The following is a 27,687-nucleotide window of genomic DNA, read 5'->3' as shown; positions in this document are numbered from 1 at the left end:
ATGGCGAATGAAATGAAGGAAATAGAGAAGCAGACAGAGAGAGAGCGCGCGTACATAACGTTCATGATGGGGGAAAAAACGCTACTAAAATAGGGACTTGGCAAGAACACAGGACAAAGCGCTACTATAGCAACCTGTGTTCTATGCTAAGTCTCCGTTATAGTAGCGCTATTTCCATTATGAACGTTTACAACACGCTCAACTGACAGCTATTATAAACATACTCATAACGATCACTACTGAGCACAGCAGTGCTAAAGTCGTTCGCGCAGGTTCGCGGTCCGTAATAATTGCAGCAACGCATTCGTAGCCCTCTGCTGCTAATAATTGCTTCCGCAGTCAGCCACTCGCGGTTCCCCCCACCCCACCCCTTAACTCCCTTTTCCAAAGAAACAGTATCAAGAATCAAGGAGATAAATTACTCGCCGAAACAAATCAGGGCTTCGAATCAACGCTTCGGTCCCGCCATCCAGCTACCCGCCTAATGCTGGAGGAACGCGGCAGACACTTTTCTGACGGTTGCCAGTCACGTTCACGGGCGCCCCGAAGCGTCGCAGACTTGGCCAAGGCTACTCTCAGACATGCAAGAATGCGCCCAGGAACGCACGCGGCAGTCCTTCGCCGTCGTATCGGGTCGCTCAATAACGAAACCACGGGCAATGGATGTGGTCCCGCAACGCAGTTTACACCGAGCCTCGAAACAAACGGGCATGGACGGCGGCGTGGCGGGGTCGTACGTACGCGAGATATCCAGAGGCGTATATAGTGACCTCGCGAAAGCTTATCACTCCAGCAGCCGCCCCTCTCGATCGCCCATAAAGAGAGTGAGAGAGAGCGACAAAAGAGCGTATATACTGTTATCTGCCTAAACTATCAGTTGGCATAACAGCTCAGAGTGAGCATTAAACTCAGTTTAATTAAGTCAGCCGTGTTAGTGCCACTCGTATTAGAGATTTAAAATTAGGCATACCATTTTGAAGCTGCTATTGTTTTCCTGCGTTGAATCAAGGCCCAAGCCCTCAAAGTCCTCGAAAAGATGCTCCTAAGTGCCAGAGTTACCTAAATAATTTACTGCGATACACGTTTCAATATACGAACCAGAGGAGCCGACTGCACACAGGTTTTTGTTCGTAAGAACTTTTTTGATTGCTTGGCGGCCTTCGCTAATGATATATATCGTTTGCTGTCCCGATTGTTCTTACGAACTTTACTATCGTAAAAACGTTTTGTGAATATGGGCCCAGGAATCGAGTTCACAAAGGTTTTCGTTGATCAGTGCTCTTTCTCACTGGCCGGCCACCTCCACTAATATTATAGCCAGCGTCAGGATTGGCCGGAATTTTATCTTACGAACCTAAGCCTAATTAGAGCTTTCTACGGGCCCAGTTTCGGCACCCGGTAGATGGATGCGTCATGAAGTCACGATAAGCTCGATCGCTTCGTTGTTGCAACACTCTGTGCCTGCCATGCGTGAGTGTCTTATTCAGAAATAAACGCGCGTAGCACTTTTGTCAATGTATTTTATGAGCAACATTATACCACCTGGCCTTATCGTTATACACGACGTCACCGAATTTCGTCCGACGTCACGCTGATGTCGATGACGACGTGCCAGCATTTTGAGACCAACGTTAGTATCAAATTAAAATATCTTATTATTCGCATTGTTTATACTTGTGAAGTGTCATTTCACGCTTGAGGAGCGCGTGGCAGAGAGTCTACAACTTCGAAGATAAGTCAGTACTGCATCATTAAAGGGACGATGTAGGGCTATTTAAACTGATAAATTATTCTTTCAAAGTACTATTTTCTTTCGTTTGGTGGAAGAGAGGTTCATTAGTGAGGTGTGTTATGGCCATAAAATATATGTTGTGAAGGCATCATAAGATTAAGATGTAAGAATATGCAAGTAGCAGCAGTGCCTCATTCGGACTCTTGAGTGCAAGAGCCGGGAAGCACGTGATCTAAACACTACTATCTCAGCAGCAGCAGCAGCAGCCTCGAGGATGTGCTACGGATCGCTTGAGTAAAAAAAAAATTTAATCATGGGGTTTTACGTGCCAAAACCACAATCTGATTATGAGGCACGCTGTAGTAGGGATCACCCCCCCCCCCCCCCTCCTTATCCCTTCCCACAAAAAAAAAAAGATACCAAATGGTATTACAAAATGTCCAGATCCAGTGCACACGTTGGACATTACATTTGAGTGAGGTATAAGCTTCGTTGAAATGATATACGATGAATTAGTTGTCGCCATGACAGCCATTCCGAATTATCTTTCGCGGTGTATTAAAATGTCGTCGCTATAAGTCTGATTGAGTGCCTCAGGATTGTCACTATGATTTTGTTTCGAGCGCCTCGCGAGTGTCGTTAGATTGTATTACACGTATACCAACGATAAAAAAAAAAAAGATGGCCACCATTACTGGCGTCACAGCGGAGCGTCGTCATGCGACGTCGTTGCTTTTGGAGCACGCTGTGAGTGAACACCATACAGTATATTGCGGAGCCACCTATGGAGCCCTAGCATTACACAGATACCAGAAAGCCAGGTAGGGAGGGGTAGGCAAAAAAGAAATGGTGTAACTTTAAAAGAAAAAAGAAAGAAAAGAAAAGAACCTACGAAGAAGTCGATGTTGCCTTTGTGCTGAGACGGCTCAGAACGCGCGCGTACACGTCCATGCTGCGTTTCGAAGCGCATCGATCTCTGTATACAGCGTTCACTCTTTGCTTCCAACGTGCCGTTCCACGCGCAACGGTGAAGAACCGGTGATCGTCACGGTACGCTGACTTCACATCGCAAACATTTCCTTCCCTTGTTCCCCGGTCGTTCCGCTCGTCTAAGGCCGGTCTGGCCGTATAGCATGAGAAACAACGTCGAACGTGACGTCATAACGGTCCCTCCACCATCTGCCAGAGCTGGCCGCACGCACTCGGCGCATTTACCCCGTCACGCCCACGACGACGAGCCGGGAGGAGTCGAATGGCTTTCACTCACGTCAACTGCTCAAGTGGAGACGAGGGAAGCTTATAGAGAGCGGGATATCCGACAGGTGGACGACAGGGCTGAAAGAAACAAAACAATGTATTTCGAAAGCTGCAAAGAAGTTCGTTCGAAAGTCAACGGTTATAGCGGTGACCAAACACTGGCGCATCCAGAGGGGGGAGGGTTGACAGGGGGGGATCTCTCTTGACCAAGACACGTCGATCGGCACTTTCGCGCTGCCAAAATTGAGCATTGGCCCAATCGGCTACGGCCAATTTCGTGCTCAAATGACTGAAGGCTCAATTGACAGGTTATGCGAATGGGTATGTTGATATTCCGGGCCGAAATTGAACATAGCGAACAGGAGAGAATGACGGGTAAGAAGACTTCGCCCCGTCTTGTCCGTCCTTGGTCTCTCTCTGTTCGCGCTGTTCAATTTCAGTAAGGCTAACTTTGTTACAGCCGAAATTGAGCAGCGGCCCAAAATTGTCTGCAGACAATGCCAGGAAGGCAATGCTATTCCTTCACCCTTGCTAATGGAACACCCCGAGTGGGCGAAATTGGAGCAATGGCTCGAAGTTAACTATACACCCAATGCTATAAGACGTCGAAGCTAATCCTTCACTATTGCTAAAGAAACACGGCTCTTCTAATACCCGTCATACATTACCCGCGACTTAATGTGAGCACAGCATTTCCATTGCTACCAGTGGGCAGGAATGGCAAAGTCAAGCCGCGTACCGAATTGTGTATACCATGACTTAAGGAGCTAATGATGGTGTAAGTTCACTCGTAATCTCGTTCGACGTAGGCTACACAGTGTAAGTGCAACACAAAATCTGCATGAATGTGCCACAAACGGTGTTAAACGAAATGTTCGTGAGCATGAACTCTTCAGAAATGAAACGTTTTCATCTTTTGAGCACTAGCCTGCCCTTGATGATATAAATATCACCCTTATTCGCGTTCCACATACATTAAACTCACTAAGTGGATACATATCTGCAAAAAAAAAATAGTAGCTTACTTAGCAAAACCTATGTGTAATGAACGTCCCTGAGTATCGGCACTTTCTTCGCTCGAGCTTCGTGTCACTGTTACTGTATGTCGCTCTTAATATCGTTCCACAAAAATTTTCCTAAGCGTATCACCTTAATCTCGCTTCACATAGGTTGCACCGATTAAGTGGAACATATATATATATATATATATATATATATATATATATATATATATATATACTTGCAAAATCATTCCGCTTTCTTTGTGGAACTTACATGGAACGCGGTTAGGAGGTAGGTATTGTTCGGAGGCTCTCCTCGGGCAACCTAACTCTAGAGAACCTCTGCGGCTTTGTTTCATTTATTTATTTATTTATTTATTTATTTATTTATTTATTTATTTATTTATTTATTTATTTATTTATTTATTTATTTAGTTAGTTAGTTAGTTAGTTAGTTAGTTAGTTAGTTAGTTAGTTAGTTATTTTCTGTTTGTTTGTTCGTTTGTTTGTTTGTTTGTTTGTTTGTTTGTTTGTTTGTTTGTTTGTTTGTTTGTTTGTTTGTCTATTTGTTTATTTGTTTAGGTGCATTGCAGAAGGTAGTGGGTACAGTGCAAGTAAATATATCAAATACAGAATAAATAAATACATAATAAATTAGTACCACTGTTTGACTGGGAGTGCATTCACAACGTTCCCGCTAATAAAATATTAGCTATTGCATCGCGAAAATGCGCATCGTTACTGATGGCCACAATATCGGTTGTAATGAGGTTCCACTCTTGCGAAAAATTGAGTGCGTGTGAACACACACACGCGATCATCGCAAGACTGTAGCGGTGGTTTATTTTAAGGTTCTCTCGAGGGAGGACGCCAGCAAGTGGTCGAGGGCGTTTTGAACGTAAGGGTACAAAGCTTGCAGAAGCACAAGGACTAGTGCTCGCTCGGTGATTTCACGTGACCAACCAAGCACGGGGTCGATTGCCGAGCCAAACTCAGTGGGCGTGAGTTTATGGAACACGGCAGGTGGGTGGTGGTGGAGGGAAGCGGTGGGCGTGGGGTAAAGGGGGGTGGGAGTTTGGAGGTAGTCTCTAAAAGGGGGGAGCATATACCTGCCCCACTTGCTTCACGAGAGAGTTCGTTGACCCCACCTTGAGCTCCGAAAGAGTGGGCGGGGCAAACAGCAGAAGGAGCCGTTCTAAAACGAAGACGAGTCAGTCACGAATCATAATGATGATTCACGTTACTTCGCTATACAGATCTTGTTTTTTTTTGTGTGCTAGTTGCATGGGAACAACAACAGCGGTTCAGCACAACCTCAATTGCGGCCCCCGGCAGTTATATGCTATGTATCACCAGAAACCTAGCTGCAGTTAGTTAATTAGCCATGTAAATGATTTATATTGTCACGCGCGCCTCCTCATACGGCGCTATTACTGCTACTGCATTACATTGCTTCACAAATGCACTTGTCGTACGATTTTTCTTGTGTCGCGGTAACACGCGACACCTGTCGCGGCAGCCTATTATAGCATCTATGGTGTACCGCCACTGAGCTCGAGGTCATGAGTTCGACCCGGGCCGCGGCAGCCGCATTTCGATGGAGGCGATACGCGAGAACGCTCGTGGTTTTAGATTTAGGTGCCTGTTAAAGAGCTTCAGGTGGTCCAAAAATTATTTCGGAGTCCCCACTATACGACAAGCCTCTTAATCAGATCTTCGTTTTGACGCGTAAAACTCCTCATAATCCTTTTTCTTTTTATTGCGATAGCAATTATATGGACACTCAAAAGCAGATTTCTGCCGTCGGCGTCGCCGTCGCCGTGAGGTTCCGTATGACGTCAATGGAGATGAAATCGTCGCCGCGCGCCGCCGAACGCTGTATGTGCGAGTGAAAGGGCGCGAGGGACGCGCGCTTTCACGGGGAGTGAACGCACGGCGGAGAACAAACGCGCGTTCTGTGCCATGCTCCCTTAAGGGCTGCAGAAGTAGGCGTCTCTTTCCTCCTTTACAATCACCCTATATGTAGAGCAAACGCGCCTTCTTCTGACGCACGAAAGGCCGTGGGGGGGAGGGAGAGGACGTTTAGCTGCGGCACCAAGTACCTATTTATATCAGAGGCTCCGGCAACAGTCACCAACGCCGCACGCATTTTGTGCGAACGTGGGCAAAACGCCGACGGCGTCGACAACAGTTCTGCGTGTTGGCGGTGCTGCTGCATGTCCAAGTTTATACAGCTGATAAAGCTACTATCATTACTGCGTATAGCTCTCTACAAATTTGCTATCGCAATTGATGCTTCGCCTTTCAGGTGAAACTGCGACAACTTTTTTAATTTAGTCATCATCATCATCAGCCTATTTTTATGTCCACTGCAGGGCGAAGGCCTCTCCCTGCGATCTCTGATTACCCTTGTCTTGCGCTAGCTGATTCCAGCTTGCGCCTGCAAATTTCCTCATTTCATCACCCCACCTAGTTTTCTGCCGTCCTCGACTGCGCTTCCTTTCCCTTGGCACAACTCTAGTGGTCCACTGTTTGTCTACCCTGTGCATTACATGACCTGCCCAGCTCCATTTTTTTTTTCTCTTAATGTCAACTAGAACATCGCCAATCCTCGTTTTCTCTCTGATCCGCACTGCTCTCTTGCTCTCTCTTAACGTTACGCCAAACATTTTTTTTTTTTTTTAGTTTTACAGCGAAGCGGTTGACCTCCAGCCCCCGTATGCAACCACCGCATGCGTTCCAACAGGGGTTGCCCTGTGGTTAGCTGGTTCCCCCAGCTTTATTCCTCGAAGAATTGGCAATCAGTTTAACAGGTGTATCGAGACGATCAATGAAACACTACTATACTTCATTCATGCAAAGGACCAGCATGGAATGGAACCACCTGCCAACCTCTGCCGCCTCCATCACAGACTCTTTATTGTTCGGATCATTGCAATGGGATCTCCTGTTCTAACTGTTCCCACGCTGTTTCAGTCCATTTCGTCTGTGACGTCGAAAGGCACGCATTGAGACTAAATAAACGAAATGAAATGAAACATTTCAGGATCCAAGTGCACCATGCGCAGATGTCAGGGATAACCAATGAAAGTGTGCGGTGAAATCCTAAAGCCCGTCACTGATTGGCGAATGGGCAGTGAACAATGGTATGTAGCGCGGGCGAGGCTGGCGCCACGGCAGCGAAGGCACACTTTTCCCAAGATGCTAAACGGGATTTATATTGTAACGCGTTACGTTGTTTCGCTTTTTACCGTGACCGTTAATCACAGGATTATCACAGATCGTCGCTCGGCACAAGGCACGCCTTCCGTAATCCGAAATTCCTTGGATATTGTCGCCCATTCTGTATTGGCTTGCCCAATCAGATTGCTACATTAGAAATGCGCAAAATCCCAACTTGGAATGTAGTACTCCGATACATGTATAAACAGGCGACCGACTTGACCCTTTGAGTTCTGATACGAACTCAGAGTTCCTTGCCTTATTTTCTTTTTTTTTTTTCATAATGTTCCCCAAGAAGAATGGACAGTTTGCAAAAATCTGTAAGTTGGCTTTTCTGCAAGGATATATTCCAACTCTCGTTCACAGACTGCTTTTCTCGCTCTAAGTGCTTTGACCACCGTACACTCCAGCGAAGGCGCACTGGCACCACAAAAGACTTTTAAGAAAAAAAAAATTGCGGGAATATTCCTTCTCATTGTGAGCTCCGCGGTGTACAGAGAGAAAGGGGCAAACGAAATAGAGGAGTGCAGCGACGAGTGTTGAACGGAAATAATAGTTCATTCTGCCAGCCTGTGGTCGAGGTTATTTGGTTGGAAAATATACTTGCTTGCGCATGCGCAGTAACATTTTTGCAAAGTGTCCATTAACTTCCTTAACTCATACGCTTGGCAGTGTGTGAGCCCTGAGAAAAAATTAGGTATTCGTGTTTCGTAGACAGTTTGTAGTTGATTAAATTAACTTCTGGAGTTTTACGTGCCGTTTAACCACGATCTGATTATGCGGCACGCCGTAGTGAAGGGGCTCCGGATTATTCTGAGCACTTGAAGTTCTTTGACGTGATCCCAATGAACGGGTAAACGAGCGTTTTCGCAATCTGCCTCCATCGGAATGCGACCGACGGGGCAGGGATCAAACGCGTGACGTCGCAGATCGTACGCGATAGCCCCTGAGCTATCACGTCGGGTGTAACCTTCTTACGAGGGTATCTAATGCGAACCGATTAACTTGATAATTCCGGCTATTAAGTTAATAAAGTGTACAACATTACGCGGAAAGCAATTACCCGGCGATCAGGCACTTTTAGCGCACGTGGCTTGGTATCTACCGGTATTCATGCCTACACTCGTCTTGAAGTACGATGTGAACGTTATGCTCAGTTTCATGTAATCTTTTGTGTTTACCACGAGAACATGAGTGCTTCTTTTAATTAAATGGTAAAGTGCTTCTGGGGCACCCTCTTACAAGTACACAGATTAGCACTGGCAATGATATGTACTTCATACTATATATGAGCAGGTTGTCGGGGTTGTCAAAGATCGCTAAATTGCGAATTGATGCTTTTGTCGATGCTATTCTTTCAAAAGAAATAAATAAATGAAATAACGAAATAAAGGAAGAAATAAATAAAGAAAGTAAGTAAGAAACAAAGAAAGACCTCTGTGTGCCGTCTCGGTCTCTCTGTCTCGTTATTTTGCTCTGTTTTCATTCTAAACGTTCCATACTCTTGAGTGACAGCAAAGAAAATGTAAATAATAATAATAATAATAATAATAATAATAATAATAATAATAATAATAATAATAATAATAATAATAATAATAAATCGAACAACACTGTGCTGGAGGAATAAACAGTATATATACATCTGCGCACATGCCTGAACATCAGCAACACAAAAAAAATATAGTCAGGCATTTCCCGTGAACGATCTTTTATTCGTTCAAATAACCAGGGGGCGAAACGGCACTTACAAACACGACTCTAAATAGCTCACAGACATTTTTTTTTTCTACAGCTCTCTCGCATTATCCCACTAAATCAATCACCAACCTTGTTGGCACAGTCAGCCGGCCTTGTCAGAAAACCGCATTTACCCGCGTCGTTAATCAAAAAGCTAGGAATCAATTTTTCCCAGCGCACGTAACGGCTTCAGCTACGGGCGCGCACCACTTGTCGGATACGTCAAGCGACAGCGATTCGAAACACAGACGAAATACACGGTTGGCGACCTTGACCCCTAGGAGAAGCAGAACGTCGGAAACGGTGGGAACGGCTGTTTCCAGGCGCTTATAGTGTACCGTGTGTATCTCCACAGCTGATTCTACGGCGTAGCGTGGAAAGAACGCCCACGCAAAAGAACGATAAAATCCCGAACACGTGGCAAGCGCGAACGTGCGCAGTAATAAATTCTTTTGTGAAGTCGAAAGCGAAGTGAAAAAAAAAGAAAACGAGAAGAAAAACAAATCGTAGAAAGCTCACTGTATATAGCGAATCTACAAAATAAAGAAATGAAAGCACAGAGCTAAGCGCTCACGCGGGTCTTAGTAGTTTCTTTCAAACAAGGAACAAGGTAAAAAGGAAATGAAATATAAAAAAAGGCAGACGAAGCTAAACGGGGCGCTTGTCAAGTGGTGAGTTGATGTAGTTCTGCAACGTGCAACGACAGAGGCGAAATAGAGCAGATATACAATGCAGTGAAACCAGACAAGCAGAAACATTTTGACGAAGTTTTTACAACGAAGTTGCATATGGCTAGGTTCTAACCAAAAGTGTGTAGAAAAAAGTCGCGTTGACAAAAGTGAATCCACAGTAGCTTATGCATGTAGGTTCCTTAACAAAAGTGTCAAAACCAATGATGGATGAGCATTACGTCACAGTCTACCCACCAATCCACCAATTAAGGTGGATGCAGGATAATTACGGTGGATTAAAGTGGATTAAGGTTTGTTAGGGTGGATTAAGTCTGATTAAGGTTAATTAAGAAGAATTAAGGTGCATTAAGGATATTAGGGTTTATTAAGGTGGATTAGGGTGCATTAAGGTCGACTAAGGTGGATTAAGGTGAATGAAGAAGGCTTAAGGTGAATTAAGGAGGACTAGGGTGTATTAAGGTAGATTGAGGTCGATTAAGGTGGATTATAGTTGATTAAGGTGGATTGGGGTGCGTTAAGGTGGATTAAGGTACATTAGAGTGGATTAAGGTCGACTAAGGTGTATTAAAGAGGATTAGGGTTGATTAAGGTGGATTAGGGTGTCTTTGTCTTGATGCTTTAATTGCCTGTATATCTAGTCATGTATATATACATAATTTCGTAATTTTAAAAGAACACATAACAGCTTCGCTGGCCGTCCTTCTTCACAGAGTAGAAGGGCATTACGTTTTTTGTTAGCCTTTTTAACGTAGCTGATGCTGAGCCACCCTGCGGCTGAGCACAACAAGGTCGTGGGTTCGATTCCCGACTGCGGCCTTTGTACTCCGATGGCGGTGGAATGCAATAAAGGTTCGTGCATGCGTGGCGGGCATCGGCTGCGCGTTCATCAATCAATGAATCAAGTATTATCTAGGATGGTGTAACTATTTTTCGCGATTCAAACATTACTCCGCAACACCACAGGTGTGGATTAGTTGGTTTAAATTTGGGCGTTTTAGTTGGCAATACCACAATCTGATGAAAGAGCACGCCGTAGTGCGAGACTCCGGATTAATATTGACCACCTGGAGTTTCTTAGCGTGCACCCACTGTACGGTACATGCGAGTTTATGCGTTACATCCACATTAGAATGCGGCAGCTGCAACCGTGGATTAGATATCAGCGGCCCAATGCCATAGCCACTGAGCTATACCACGGCGGTTAGTTGATGCTGCATTGACTAATGGCGCATTCCACTGGGTGGACAGGAGCGCTCAAAAGCATCCACCAAAGTGCTCTCTCACGAGTAGCTGCGTTCCAGTGGGCGAACAGGGGCAGAAGCAGTGTGAACCAATGGCATAACAGGAGCAGCTTGGGGACGCCGAGAGCCGCGCCGAGAGCGATTCGAGCTGCTGCCGCGGAAAAAAAAGAAGCGGCGTACGAAGGAAAACCACGTAACGCAAACATGTGATAGCATTATATCTTGGTTGCGTTTCCGTCGTTTCTCGTTCAGTGGGCGGCAGCAATAGACAGGGTGTTTCAGCGAACACTTTCAAAAATTCTTAAAGGTTGCCTGTGGCAGATAGCACAATTCTAGTTCATGATCTGGTCTAATCGAAGAGGCGGACATAACTTGCGCAAGAAATTGAAATGCATAATTGAATAATTAACAGAAATTCACTCATTAAGTTTTTAACTAATTACCTGATGGCCCATATTGCAATTTACACATTGTAGCCGTGGAGTTCGCAAGGCGGATCCACTTGGAACGAATTCTCGGGATGATACCAGTTTCGAGATATTAATTCCCGAACTTTGCGGAGAAAAGCATTGGTGTTCCAGTTAGGTCCTTAACAAAACGTCGCTTTTTGCATTGAAGCACAAAATTAACTGGAACGCCAATGCATTTCTCCGCAAAGTTCGGGATTTAATATATCGAAACTGGTGTCATCCTGAGAATTAATTGCAAGTGGATCCGCCTTGCGATCTCCACGGCTACAATTGGTAAATTGCAATATGGGCCATCAGGTAATTAGTTTAAAACTTAATGAGTGAATTTCTGTTAATTATTAAATCATGCATTTCAATTTCTTGTGCAAGTAATGTCGCCTCTTCGAGTCGACCAGCTCATTAACTAGAATTGGGCTCTCTGCCACAGGCAACCTTAAATAAATTTTGAAAGTTCGCTGAAACACCCTGTATGTATATATATATTATATATATATATATATATATATATATATATATATATATATATATATATATATGCAGTGTCACAACCCACATCTCGTGGGGTGGCGCCCTCTGGATTTAAAATGTTGGAACTTAAGCAATATGCTCTTGTTAGGTTGAATGCGGTGGAAGTGAACTTGGGGAGCCGGGAAGCACGTCATACACGTCGGGTTTTGCACACCACCCCTATGCGGGCTGAGAAGCAATTTTCGCGTAATATATCACTGCGAATTTGGCCGCTACAGGATGCTGGTATTAGAAGCCCGGTGTCCTACCTCATAGAGTCATAGAGGGCAATGCGTAAGCAAGGAGTTCAGGAGGCATACGTGAATATCTCGGGAAATATCTACAGATTCTACAGCTACATTGGTTCTCCACAAGTAAAGTGGACAGTTACCTATGAAGAAAGGGGTCAGGTAAGGAGACGCAATCTCTCCAATGCTATTCACAGCATGCTTAGACGAAGCATTCAAGCTTGTAGACCGGGAAGGCTTAGGAGTGAGCATCAACGGCAAATATCTTAGCACCCTTTCGTGTTCTACCAATTCCCATGAAAGAGAGATCGACCATACTTTTCTTTATATCGACTCTTTGCCCAGACTGCGCAGAAGTCTGCATCGCCAATATGGTCGCGAGCCTCCAACGTACAGACTGCGCAAGTGGTGCAGTCTATACGGTGCATGCATGCGCGTATGCGCTGCACCTGCTCTTGGTACCACTCGGTCAGCAACCCGTGTCGCCCTTGTGCTGGCATCCTTCGCCCACGCGCTGACAATAACGGCTGCCTTCTGTAGAGGCTCGCAGGATACAGCGAAAGAAGTTGCGCAATTAATGCTGGTGGAATCATACGTGCTGAACACGTAAAATTGTGCACACATGTCTCCACCCGTCGCCATGTGCATGATGACTTATTGAATATATATAATCATATAATCTATATATAATCACTAAAGAATAGTTGCATGTTCCCGCATGTCTTTCCAATGGCGTACTGCTTACGCGGGTTGACTCATAGTCGAATAGTGCCCGTGGGAAGGAGTAGCTGGTGCCAATAATGGAACCAACTTGTCCTTTAATTTCAGATTAATAGAAAAGAAAACGAGTGCGCAATAGGACGCCTTTCATTGGTGGTCTGTTTCTTTCCCATTCGCACTAATAGCCGGCGGTGTTTTGCTTTTGTCTGCGGTCTCTTGGACATTCGCGGCGCGTTTGCGCCGCTGCCGTTGGCGACATCGGGATGTCCTGCAATCGTATTGCGCATGCGTGGCCCGCCCGTGGAGGTTTAGAAGGCCTGTGAGACGCGCAGTGCGTTTGGCTGCAAAAAACGACGAAGCCAAGCAGACGCATGTCATTCAGAGGTTTGCTGCGGTCAGCCTAGTACTATGTGACGTTTTGCCCAATATTTCATTTTATTGCAAAAGCAATTATATGGACACTCCAAGTGCATTTTTGCCGTCGGTGTCGCCTTCGCCGTGAGGTTCCGTATAAAGTCCAACGGTGATAAAATCGCCGCCGCGCGCTGTGTGCGAGTGAAAGCGTACGCGGGTGAGCAGGCAATCACGGTTCAATGTCGCGCACGCGAGGGAAGAAGGCCGGGGCGAGGCGACGGAGAAGGAGGGGGGGGGGGGGGTGCGTTCTGCACCGTCGGCTGCTGCTGACAGCGCGGCCGTATGGGCGCCGTTTCTTGAAAGCGATGTGCGATGTTGGTGAAGTGCGCGCCCGCGCGGGCCTCATCTTCAAAGTGATCTGCGATGGGGACAAAGTGCATGCGCCGAGTGCCGGTAGCTTTGCATGCGCTGTGCTTTCGACGTTTAGTTAGCGTTGAAGCGAGACGAGAGACAGCGCGAAGGTCAATTTGCCCGCTGCTGCTGCTCACAGCGAGTTTCCGCGGTCACCGAGCGAGATGTGTTCATGTTTATCTGTGCGCGCTTGACACCGTGCTTGTCTATTTAGTTAGTAAGCGAATGTTTACAACTTTAAACGGCCAAATAAACTACTATCCTTGCTTCGTGTAGCTCCCTACTAATGTGCTATCGAAATCGACGCTTCGCCTTTAGGGCGAAACTGCAACGTTTTTCCATTCATTTGCTTTAGTTCCGCCAAAAAATTCACTAGACGTACACAACATATTGTTGGATGGACCCTATAGCCATCGCGGCTGGTAGCGGGCTCATGTAACAAAATGCATGACTTTCATTTGTAGAAACAGCATACGGCGCACACAAATTTTATAAAAATAGCAGGAAAAGTACGCAAGAAGCTCGTAACTCGCAATAATAGTTATTCAAATATTTAGTAAGCTGCTTTAACGCTGGTAAAAAGTCATTAGTTTTAGCATACTTCGGAATAGAATTCCGATTAAGGGCCCCATTGAATTCGAGTAATCTTTTCGCATCAACATTTTTGCAAGCGTGCTGGTTAAAGCGATTATTAGTGCAGGCTCTCGTATTCCCTGCAGGTAATATAAGTACGCTTAAAGGAAATGGCTCGTTTTACAGCGCAAGCTGTTATGGGCTCACGCCATGTAGCAGTTGCACGGTTGCCCGTGTACTTTAATTAAGGTCAAAATCAATCCAGAGTACCCCACCATGGCGTACCTTAAATGCCATATTTTATTAAAGTGAAAGCCTTATAGCGTCTCGTTTTGAGGTGACCTTGAAAAAGTGGTTCCAAAAATCGGAAAAATCTGTAAAAAGAATCGATAACTCCGTAACATAATTACAAGCCCCATAACATAATATGTCAATCGATAGGTAATCACATGAGGAATATAAATATCGATAGACGATCATCATAGTCATTACATTATTATGATAATTAGCATGACAAAGCGGAAGAATGGGTCGAGAAACCCGAAAAAAGGCCAAGAACCGAGAATTAATGATCGTAATGGATGTAAGTATGGTTGTGATGATAATCATAATGATAAAATGGGTATACAAAGAGATGAATGAGATGAATTAAGAGTGAATTGATGGTGAATTAAGAGTGAATTGATGGTGAATTGAAGGGGTTTAGTTTGGTGATAGGAGTCAAACGAAAGGTAATGCTGAGATAGAGTGAGCTAAGCTAATGAAAAGTAAATTAGAGTGAATTAAGAGTGAATGAAGGTGAATCAAGTAGTGATAGGGTGAATCAAGAGTGATGAAAATTGAAAATTTGGCGTAATAGAGCAAACCAAGCGTGATGAAAGTAAAACGAGATGATAGCGTGAATGAAGGTGAACCAAGCAGTGATAGGGTAATCAAGCGTGAATCAAGAGGTTATGGAGTGGGGGAGTGACTTGCAAAAAATATGTGTGAGATTTGAGCGTCCAAGTGAGAGTGACTCACCAAGACAAAGTGCTGAGTCACGGTTAGAGTTTTGTGAATCATAGGAAGGGTGACTTGCAAAATTGACTTGAAAAAGTGGTCGTTGTGTCATTGAGTTAGCGGAGCTCTGAGCTTCCTTCCTTCAAGTCGTCTTTCATGTAGCATAAGGGATCCCTACTAACTTCTTAATAAATTATTTTCAACGTATTTTTTTTAATAATAGTGCAATCGCAAAGTGTCGGGAATCTGCGAAGTCTTCTGTATTGGCTCACTACTGCGGCTTTTCATAGTCATTTCCTTCCCACTAAACTTAGTGGGCTACTTCAGTCGACAAATGTATATGATGTATATGGGCTCGTGATTTATGTGTGTTCGTTATTCAATATGCAGGTCCCCTCAATTTCTTTTAGAGACACCCTCCCGTACCATCACTGAGTACACTAAAGCGAAACAATAAATAAGTTTAGGTTGGCAGAACATGCTTTTATCAGTGAAGAAACAGGAAGGTCGAACTTCCCTTTTCTGAATTTCGCGCCAAAATCGAGCATCCCCACGTCGGTGTGACGTCACACGTTTTAAAATTTACTTTTGTTTTTTGCATTTGAGACACTGACGGTTGAGGGAAATTTTGTAATCCTTCTATGGTGAGCACTTCATTCATTTCTACTACAATACACTCCCTGATTGCTCATAATCTCTGAAGTATGTGCGCTGAACATCCATGAAGTCAGGTAAGGTGGCATGACAACTCGATGGCGGCGGCGTCGCGCGAGTCTTTCGCATGTGCGCTTATTGCGGCTGACCAAGCCTCTTTTTGAGGTGACAGTGGTCGTTGTGCTACATAAGAAACGGGATTTAGTAATACAGCTTAACCTAATGCCCGTATTTAGTGACTCTTTAACACGTAAATTGCGTCTCGTAGATAATGAATTATACGTAATTTCCATGTGTTTATTAGCATTCAACACCATACATGCACGAGCGAGTATATCCTTAGGTACCTTTGTCACTCTACCTTTGTTCTCTGCAGTTTGTACTAATTAGCAATATGTGCATATACAGGTCACATGGACTCGAACATTTATGTGGTCTTATGCCAGCCATGCGTATAGTGCACACTTGCTAATGTATCCTGTTTGTATTGTGCTGTCGCCTTGCATTGCAAAATTCGTATCGTCATTAGTTTAATTAATTATTTCATGCGATTATCCTTCTTAGGACACTACACGCACTTTCCGAGGGCTGTGTATATATCTATCTATCTATCTATCTATCTATCTATGTCTTCAACCGTTTTCCCACAAACCTGGGTCTCTGGGCAGCCCATGGTCGAATACGTGCAGCACTTCGGGCTTTTGTGCTGAGGGAACAGGGTTTAAAACCAACCTTAAGACAAACTTGGCTCACTGGGTATGTTGCCCTCTGTACCTATACGTACAGCTCTTCAACGAATCTGGTTTGTACGAGCGCCTTTGACTCTCTAGTACGGTCCGTGCACGTCTCCATACCCCCCACCCTCTCCCTTCTTTCTCTTCCCCTTCTCCCTTCCCCCAGCGTAGGGTAGCCAACCGGACTCTTGACTAGTTAACATCCCTGCCTTCCTTATATCCATATCTCTCTCTCTCTCTCAACGAATCCCTTTGACTATGACTTGGAGCACTGTACCTGTGCCACTCAGTCTGTGCTTCTCTTTAATGAACCTCTTTGATACCAACTTGTGTCACTCAGTGCGTGCCAGTAGATGTGTGCCGATTTTCAATGAACAACTTTGACACCAACTTGGGTAGCTAGGTAATTGCCACTGACAATGTGCCGCTCTACGATGATGAAAAAATATACTTTTAATTTCTCCGATGCTCGGCGTACATTACGGCGGCGCCACTAGATCGCGCAGAGTGTTCACAGAGAAGCGCCAGTCCCGCTGAAATACACTCCGCATACATAAGGTATTTCGACGGCCGCAATATACGTTGTGTCACTATATCGTTTCAATGCTAACGCTATCAGAATCGACTGTCATCGTAAGATGGCTTCTGTCAAATTTTTTTTTTTGAAGCCTTCAAAGTCCTGTGTTTTGTGAAGCTGTGTGTGTCGCGCAGAGATATCGTACAAATCGGAGTGTACTGTACCTTCGATAACGAGGGGGCGAACGTTGTATATCAAGTGAGGGAGTCACAAGACGTCGTAATTTCATTAAGCGGTGCGCTGGGCGGGATAATACACCCGCCGTAGTACAAATATTCAATGTACGGGGTTGCCAGTTTCGTAGGGATGAGTGTGCGCTTGACTAAATATGCTGCTAAGACCTAATAGCCGCGGAACAACTTGACACCTCATGTGGTTGAAATTAATCCGAGGCACTCCGCTACGGCGTCTATCATAAGCGGTGCTTTACTTTCGGACGTCAAGCCACACCGATCAAGCAATCGATGAAACAAAACTTCTGCTACGTGCCGTCCGCGATTGGCTGCCGCCGTGGTGACCATGCAGTTATCACGCTGTTCGACCGGAAGCTCGCGACTGAGGAAGCGTTCTTAAGGAAGAGAATGTTTGTGAAAGTGGTTTCAGATTTCCCATTCTATCGCAGCTTCAATAATGGTTTACCTTTGTCGTGGTAGGTGTTGGGCGGCAGATACTTAGCTGAGGTTGTTGTGGGGTCAGTGACACAACTAGTGCAGTTCAGGACGTGCACTCTTATGATCGCATGGTGTAGCACTTCCAGTACCCGCCGTGGTTGCTTAGTGGTTAGGGTGTTGCGCTGCTAAGCACGAGGTCGCGGGATCAAATCCCGGCCCTGCGGCGGCCGCATTTCGATGGGGCGAAATGCAAAAACGCCCGTGTACTTAAATTTAGGTGCACGTTAAAGAACCCCAGGTGGTCGGAATTAATCCGGAGTCCCCCGGTACGGCGTGCCTCACAATGAGATGAAAGTTGTGGCACGTAAAACGCTAAGTTCCTCACTTTACGGCGTGCCTGATAATGAGATCGTGGTTTTGGCGCGTAAAACTACATAGTTTCATTAAAATTAAGCACTTCCAGTGTTTGATAAGAATCTTCTTACGCAAAAAAAAGATCGACGGATCCAAAGCTTATGTTTATGTTAGCGCAAATGTCACAACAAATGTCTACCGCTAATGACAGAAATCGCTTTACAAAATGACGCCCTTGAAATGCATATTTCTGCAAATGACACAAACGCTAATGACACAAATGCAATAGCATGTTAGCCTAATTGGGGCAAATTCCCAATAGCACATGCGCTTTTCGGGGCATTGGGCATGGCATGAATGAAAGTGTGTGCGCGTCTTGATCTTTGCATATGTGAATGTTTGTGTGTCTCCGTGTGAGTTGCGTGCTGAGTGTGTTTGCGTGTGCATACGTGTTTGTGGCCTTACGTGTGCGTGCGCTTGTGCACGTGTGCTTGCGTGTACATCTGTCTGTTCGGGCGCCAGACGCCCCAGACGCTCCGACTGGCATGCTGCGCGCGGTCACCAACCCCTTTGCCATTCCAGCATCTTTTTCGCCATCCGTCGCCGCCCACACCAGAAACGGCGCCAGCGAGTCGGACAGCTGGAGAACAAAGCGACGAGTCATAGTTGCTCTAATGTGGATGCTACGTGTGCAAAGCCGACAGCTGTTCCATATACGTTTCCGTAGGTATACGTATGCTCCATGTCGTGCCAAGTTGCACAATTTTGACTACTCGCGTGGGCGCGTGGGTGTGTGCGTGCCGAGCGACCTTGGCCTCCGCCGTATACGAACGCTGTAGGAACGAAAAATGATAAAGAAACGAATTAGCCAGTTAATGAGACAGTTCTCTGTGACGGATACGGTATCAGTCAGGTCAGGAAGCCTCGGCGCAGTTCCTTCTTATACTGTATAACCTCGGAAATTGCTGGCACTCACTCTCGTGTTCTCAGTGAGCGAAGAGGAAGCGGCTTTCAGGCAGTTGTGCAAGTGGACGGCTGTGCTAGCGGGCAGCAGGCGCAGTGTTTATCCTTTATTTATAATTTTTTTTTTGTTGGCGATAAGTTGTCACTGAATGACGACAAAGGAAACGTCGCACGGGAAGCGGATCAATAGAATCGTGCGCTGGCTGACGGATCTGCCTGACGAGTCGTACAACCGTCCTCATTCCACAAGACGAGCAAGTTAAAGGGGCACTAAACGATAAGTAATTAAACCAATTAGGACTGACAAAGTGTTCCTTCAAAATCTAATCTTCACTCATTTGGCGAAAAAAAAAAGAACAGTTGATTATTGGTGGAGATATCCAAGGCGAAACAAACTTCTGAATTTCGCGCCAAAACCACAGCATCGGGGTACGTCAGCGTGACGTCACTTATTTCAATTGAAGTTTGTCGCATTCTGGCCGTATTGGCACAGAAGAATGAATGAATGAAAGACTTTATCCAAAAGAAAAACGGGAATGGCTCATAGAGTCTTATGGGTGAGGCCCTCCAACCAGGGTTCCACTGGCCTCCCCTGCTCGCCGGACTTCATCCAGAAGTGCTAATTGCACTCCCTAGGTCCAAACTGGCGAGCTGTGCCTCCCAGTGCTCCGTACCAAGTATTGGATGATTGCCTAAACTAGAGTTCAGGTCTCTGGGCTTCTGCGTGCGTCTCCACGAAACGTTGTAGAGTGTCGGCCTATACGTCCGCACCACGGACATTTAGCCGGGTAAACCTGTGGTATTGAGTCGGTGTGCGTTCGAGCAGCCTTAAGGCTGCGGCAGGTATTCTACCGGTCATGAAGAGCCGGCAGGCTTCCTGCGAGTCCGATGATATTACGGACGACACTTCCTTACGCTCCTGAAACCGTGCAGCTAAGTTTCTGGATACAGATCAGCGGCGAGGCCAAACACACCATCACCACCTTAAAGACTACAGTGAAGCAAATAACCAGAACGACACATCGTATCACGAACCACAGAAAGGGTACGTGCGAAAAAGATACCCTAAGGCTCTTCCAGGCCTTCGTCCTGAGTAGAGTGACATACGGCCTGCCGTACCACTCGCTCGACAAGGGCGAAGAAGGTCAGGTTGATGCCTTAATTAGAAGCGCCCACGAAGCGGCCCTCGGGTTGCCCTTCAGTGCACCAATGGAGAGGCTCCCAGCGTTATGTCTTCATAACACCTATGCAGAACTCAAGGCAGCGGTACTCATCTCTCAGAGGGACCGTCTCAGTAAAACCCCAGCGGGTAGGAAAATCCTCACCAGGATAGGAGCCCCACCCCACCCCCAGCATCTCGACGAGGTGTTGGACGACGTGCCGCCCGACGTTCGGAAACGAATCTCGGTGGTACCGGTGCCCAGAAACATGCACCACAAATACCACGAGGTCAGACGTACAGCGATAGTCAAATGGCTCCGTAAACAATTCGGAACTGACTCCAGTACCGTGCACGTCGATGCGGCCAGCTACGATAGGCAACGGCACTTACTCACTGCCTAAATAAAGATTTGCAATTAATCACTAGCGCTTCCTTACGAACCACCTCGGCTTCGAAGGCAGAGGCCATGGCTAAAGCCCTCGATCTTAAATGGGCTTTTGATAACATCTCTCATCAGACAGTCCTTTCGGAGATCAACGCAATTGGCTGCGAAGCACGTACTTTTGACTATACATTAAGTCCTTCCTTTCTAGTAGAACGGCTACCATCTGGCTAGGGCAGAGAAGATCAGATCAACTTCAAATGCCGAATAAGGGTACACCGCAGTGTGCCACAATCTCTCCCTGCTACTCTTCAACACTGACATGCGCAGACTCGCTCGCGCCCAAGATAATATTCCGCACCTGGGTTATACCCTTTATGCGGACGATATCACTATGTGGGCGACTGAAGGGTTCGCTAGCGCAGAAAGAACAGACACTATCGGAGGCCGCGATGGCCGTGGCAGAGGTCGCTAGAAATAGCGGACTTAGCTGCACTTCAGATAAGTCGGAAGTCATCAGAATAGATGGAAAATGCTATAAAAGTAACGGCGATATTTCGCTCGAGGTGGACGGCGTCGCCATAGCCGAGGTCACCCGCGCCCGAATTCTGGCGCAGGAGATGTTCTCGAAAGTTGCAAGGTTGGTTGTTTGGTTCCTTGAGATCACGCTGTGCATACCATCCTTCTTCAACGATAAAGCGTCAACTTCACCAGAGTACACGCTGTAAAAATCCCTGACATCGGGGCGACGTAGTGTGGAAACTTTCCGGTGGTGTCGCTGCTTTGTTCCCGCGTCTTTCCTCTCCTCAATAGAGAGTTTTAGATTAGGGGGACGCAAGCGTTGGGGCACCCTAGTGCTTAGGGCCACGGTACTGCGCATGCGCAGTACCGTGGCCCTAAGCACTAGCGGGCCCCAACGCTTGCGTCCCAGTTATCTAAAGCTCTCTAATAAGAGCGGCCATCTTGCGTTAGTGGTATAGTAATCTACCGCAAGTTAACCTTATATACCCTTCTTCGGTGTCCTCTTAAGTTTGATAAGAATCAGTTGCAGTCTAACTGGCGCTGAATCGATCGGCGTTTCTTCTTTTAAACACGTTTCCCATTTTCATTGACCCTCCGCTGCATAGCTCAAAGCTTACGGCGTTCTGCTGCTAAGCGCACGAGGTCGCGAGCTCGACTCCCAATTACGGCGGGCGCATTTCTATGCGAGTGCAGTGCAAAACCGCTCGTGTTATCGAACTTTGGGTGCACGTTAGAAAAGCGCCACGTGACCGAAAACACCACGTGACTATACGCCCTTTCATATACGCAGGCATGGATACCACTTTCAAGGAGAGGTGCCGCTAGAAAAACCTCATGAGCCTGCACGAGACGTCAGGTACTCCGCGTGTATATATACCAACCCAAGTTTTCAAAACAACCAATTGCAGCCACTAGACTCTTGCCTTCGTATTCGCATCCCGTCTGGACTTTGCCGACGAGAGGCTACGCTGCTTTGTCGGCTATGACTATGGCTATGGCTATGACTGTGGTCGCGAGGAGGTCCTCTGCGTGACTGTCCTCGGAGTAGTGTGCAAAGACGATCGCTCGCGACTGCGCTAGCTTGCGTTGATTAAATACCGTTATTAGGGCAAGCCATTTCGGAAAGCTGATTTCCCAGGTCATCACACCAGAAGGCGACAAAGGCACTGAACTTGAGGACAACAAACCTCCACGAACTTGCTTTGGCTTTGATTGTTGTTCGTTGTGTAGCACGTGATCGCGTGTCCGTGCTCTACTCTCTCTCTCTCTACTTATCTTTAGATCTCCATTTCCCTCATCCCCCAGCGTAGGGTAGCAAACTGGATTTCCATTTCCGGCTAACCTCCAGGCCTTTCTTCTCTCTTTCGTATTTCTTCTCCCTATCTCCGAGGTGTTAGACCAATTAATTAATTAATTAATTATTATTAACTAAGTCATTATCAATTATTCTTCAAGCATACAATAAGTCAATCAACAAACGAAATGGAAAACGATAATTTTTTTTCTCTTTCACGGATCTTGCTCCACTATGCGGATTTCGGCAGAGTTGATTTGATATATACAATCAATCAATCAACTGGCCGTGTTAACGCTGTCCTGAAATCTTAGATGTTTTTTTGTAAATGAATACACCTTTACCTTTGACAACTGATATTAGGAATTTCTTGACATGCAGATCAGTTCCTGTAAGTTTAACTAGATTAACAGCAGATGTCCCGTCTGCGGCGGGCGCATTTCGATAGGGGTGAAATACAAATACGCTCGTGTACTTGAATTGAGTCGCTTGTTAAGGACCCACAGTTAGTAAAATTTAATCTGGAGTGCCCCGCAATCAGACTTGGACCCGTAAACCCCAGGTTTGTTTTATTTTTATTTTTTTTATTATTATTATTTTAAAGCACAGTTTGGGCCTATGAGAAACGGTATAGTGAAGGGCTCTATTTTATTCTGACCCCCTGGCATTCTTCAATGTACGCCGAAATCTAAGTAGGCAAGCGCTTTTTTTTTTAATTTCCTACGTCCCCATCAAAACGGGGTGGACGCGACTGGGAATCGAACCCACGTCCTATTATGCAAGGCAGAGCTTCGTAGCCACAGAACCACTAGGATGGGTACGACCGCGCGTTTTATAGCCAGTACGGCCTTGGCTTCCGTGAATTTTTTGCATCCTTTTGAAGACAATGTCTTCCTTGTCGAGTTATCACCACTTTTCAGCATCGCGTACGTCTATTTCTAACCTGACTTCAGCCTCTCTCGTGGAACGATCCCAAGGATAATGCAGCCTCAATGTAAATGTCACTTAGCTTACTGGTTATGAGCCACTGGGGCCATTGGGTATGTTCAACTTGGGCCAGTAAGTACATGATGGCTATGATGATGATGATAATGATCGTGATGATGATAATTATAACTGATAAAAAGATGGAAGGCAATTCACCCGCTAGTTGACGTCGATGATACGTTGACGATCTAGCGTTGCTCTCACAATAAGTCATATGGGTAATACATCCCATTCTAACCCCCAACACTCCAAAGAACACATTGTCTTTCATTGATATTGATATTGATAGTGCTTTATTTGCTTCGTCACATCGATTTCAACTAGACGTTAAATCACCTTCCAACTTTTTTTTTCATTTTTTTTTCAGCTGAGTCTTCAACTGTCATTGTTTTGCTTTAGTGATATCTGTGAAATCGACGAAACATACAGAGCTTATCATTTTGTTGCGTGTGTTTTCTTTTTCTTCTTTGTTCGTTTTTCCTGCTTGACTGTCCAAACACGTTCGCGAAAACTTCTTTATCGGCCACAATCTCTATCACCCCCATGTTTTCAACTTATCATCTTGTAAGTATTTAACGACTTGCTGCTCGTTTAGCAGCCGGCGACAAGATATAGCTTCCAACGTTTCCAAACCCCCACTCACACAAATCAAATCAATTCAAGCTCCGTTCGCGACGTGAAGGCGGCACGTGGAACAATCGTGTCAAAGCTGGCTGGGCATGTCAGCGTAAGCTCCGCAATAGTACGACTCTGTTACAGAGGCGCCACTGAGTCGGCAATACCTGTGCACAATTTGACAGGTCAGTAAAGAAATGAAATACAGTGGGAACGACAAATTGAAATAGCAGAAAGAAGCACGATGGCGAAATGCACGGCGTATAGCTGCTATGAACGACAAAAAGAAATATAACGGGACAACATTATGTGGATAAACGGAAACGGGCTGACACATACGTGAGTTATATGCTGTGTCACTTTAGGGCTTAGCTGTACCTGTAGAAGCCTCTTCTGCTGTGTAACGACTACGACCCTGCGCAGCCAGGCTTCAAGATATGCATACTTCTCATTATAATGCTATGTCATACGACGTCTGCGGAACGGACAAGGACAAAATAATTTTAAAGAAACTGTGGTATACTGATATATCCCATCGATCGGCCTGCTCTCACGGCCGAAGCAGTGTTGCGTTCATCAAGGTCAGGTTACACTCATCTATGAATAAGGACAGCGCTAAACGCAGAAGATAACCCTTTGCCCAATACGTAGCATTTAGCATAAGTCGGTTCATTAAGTGGATGCTCACGAACACTCACTCACCAATATATTTTTCGGGCTATATATTCACTCACACTTGTGTACTCACAATCACCGGCACTCAATCACGTTCCTACTCAACCCCACAAATACTCGCCGATTCTCGCTCGTTCGCTCGCTCGCTCGCTCGCTCGCTCGCTCACTCACTCACTCACTCACTCACTCACTCACTCACTCACTCACTCACTCACTCACTCACTCACTCACTCACTCACTCACTCACTCACTCACTCACTCACTCACTCACTCACTCACTCACTCGCTCACTCGCTCACTCGCTCCCCACCGTGGCGGCGTAGTGGCTTTGGATACTCAAGTTCATACTGACGTTCATACTCCTGTTCATATTCACGTTCATACTCACGTTCATACTCATACTTATGCTCATACTCACGTTCATGCGTCCACTCCAAATCACTGTGATTGACTTTTGCTCGCACTCACGTCTACCGGCACTCACACTTGTGCCCACTCTTGTCCACTCAACTTCACTGGAATCCATGCCTGTTCATATATTCACTCACGTCCATCTCACACCCTATGTCACTCACTAACGCTCGATCTCCCGCCTGTGGAATGAGTGTGGAACAAGTTTGAGCCAGTGTACTCGTGAGTTAGCATGCCGAGCTATGGTATTTAGATTAAGATTATTTAGATTGAGAATTATTTAAATTTCATTAACAACTTTATTTAATTACTTTACAGCACATATTTCCATCCACGTATTGTAGCTAGTGAGCGTGCAAGGCATATCGACTTAGAACGAATTCCGAGGACTGCATCGCTTTCGACATATGCGCCGTCAAAGTTGCGGTAACAATGCGCTGTTGTTCCACTTACTTTTTTAAAGAAAACGCTGCTTTATGCATTGAAGCACGAAAGTAACTGGAACGCCTATGCATTTCGTCGGACACTTTGAAAACTAATATTTCGAAAATGGTGTAGTCCTGAGAATTCGTTCAAAGTGGATAGGCCTTGCGAAATCACCGGCTACAATTCGTAAATTTGTAAATTGATACATGTGCCGTTAAGTAATTAAGTATAAAGTTCATTACTGTAATTATCCTAATTGCTCAATTAATCACTTGATTTATCTGGAACTTAATGGCCACCGGCCTCATCGAGTAATTTAGCTCAAGGGTTAATATTGTGCATCTGCCACAGGCAATTTTCAAAAATTTGGTGCAGCTAAGAAAAACACCTGGTAGAACAATATCGCAGGCATGCACAAACAATGTTGCCATAGAGAAATATTAACACGATAGTAGGAGATATGCGAAATATTGGAAGTTAGGCTTTCCCACGTTATTAGTTTGCCCTACGACAACATGGCCGACCTCCTGCTCAAGGCACCATTGAGCTGAGCGTTGGCTTGGAAGCACAAAGGAGGTAGTAAGAAAGAGATGGTGGCATGGATAGCGGCTAACTCGTGCGGTCCTGCTTTAGTTCCACTTCTAGCGCGACGTCGGCCAATATGTGCCTGTCAAACAAGATGTGTGGGTCAAATAAGACGTGTGCGTCAAACAAGATGTGGGGGTTCAGCAAGATATGTAGACAGTGTGGTCAAACAAGATGTGTGGGTCAGAAAAGGTGTGTGCGTCAAGCAAGATGTGTGGACAGTATGGTCAGACAAGATGTGTGGGTCAAACGAGATGTGTGGGTCAAACGAGATGTGTGGGTCAAACAAGATGTGTGGGTCAAACAAAATATGTGGATCCAACAACATGTGTGGATAAGCGTCTTTGCAAAACTTCGCAAATCCCCTATTAAAACCGCAAGGTTAAATTAAATAATGGGATTCTACGCATCAGAACCCCGATCTGATTATGAGGTATGCCATATATAGCGGGGGCACTCCGGATTAATTTTGACCACCTGGGTATGTTTAACGTGCACTACCTAATTCTAATGAACAAAAAAGAAAGGGAATCGAGGGCCTTGATGTTCTTCTTTTTTTTGTTAGTCACAAGCATACGAAGCTAAGAGTTATTGAAGTCAAGAAAAGCATAGGCGAAATTATTTGCTGTTTTAACTGAAGTGTTGAATTTGAGAAGGTAAACGGGAATGAAAGTGGACGAAATAACAACTTGCCACCGGTGGAAGCCGAACCCACACCCTCCGCATCTAAGTACGTTAGCGTTTTGGCACTTCACCCCCATCGAAACACGATTGCGGCAGCTGATCGACGTCGAGCTCAGCAGTGCAATGCCCCACTGGACTACCGTTTGGGAGGCGCGAAAGAAGAACTTGAACACAAGAGAGCCGTGTTTTGTTTCTTCTTACACCTTGCCTTTAAGTTCCATTTTCCCTCTGATTGGTTAATTACCCTGTAAAAATGTGCGTAGAATAAAACAAAAGAAAGTATGCCAATTTTATTATTATACCGGCCGTCCCCGTTTTCTGTTGGTCAACTTTTCTGCGACCTCACTCACACATTGCTACTTGAAGTAGGAAGTCTGACGAAATCACGTATGGTCGTGAAGAATCGTGGCGAAAAACAGACAGACGCCGAACAGTTTGGTGGCAAAATTATTTAAAAGTTGACGTTTCGGGTGCCCACTACAAGTGTACTTCCAACCAAGTAGACCGTTCATTCTTATCCTTACTTTGTAAACGATGATGCCGCGAACAAAACTCGAGGTTGCGCCAGGTCCAGGAGTTTATTACAGATTCCAAGCCGTAAACTGAACAGGCCTCAGGCATTGACACTCAGACTCTTGCAGGTCGGGGCATAACCTAGCCCCGCACTCTTACACAGGATCTATCCCGAAACTCAAACGTCAAACACTTGCGCGCTTTGCTCAGACTTTGCCAACTTAGAACACATCCTCTGGCGGTGCCCCGCGTTACGGGGCGACGAAGACGTTACGTCGTCCAAGTGGGAGACTTCCCTACACGCAGTCCTGATTTGAAGCACAACTATGGGCAGTCCAACGGGCCCGCGACGTGGCGAAGAGGCTATGGGC

Source organism: Dermacentor silvarum, chromosome 10 (assembly GCF_013339745.2).
Source record: "Dermacentor silvarum isolate Dsil-2018 chromosome 10, BIME_Dsil_1.4, whole genome shotgun sequence".
Lineage (NCBI taxonomy): Eukaryota > Metazoa > Arthropoda > Arachnida > Ixodida > Ixodidae > Dermacentor > Dermacentor silvarum.
The sequence above is the reverse complement of the archived record's forward strand: the minus strand, read 5'-3'. Positions refer to the sequence as shown.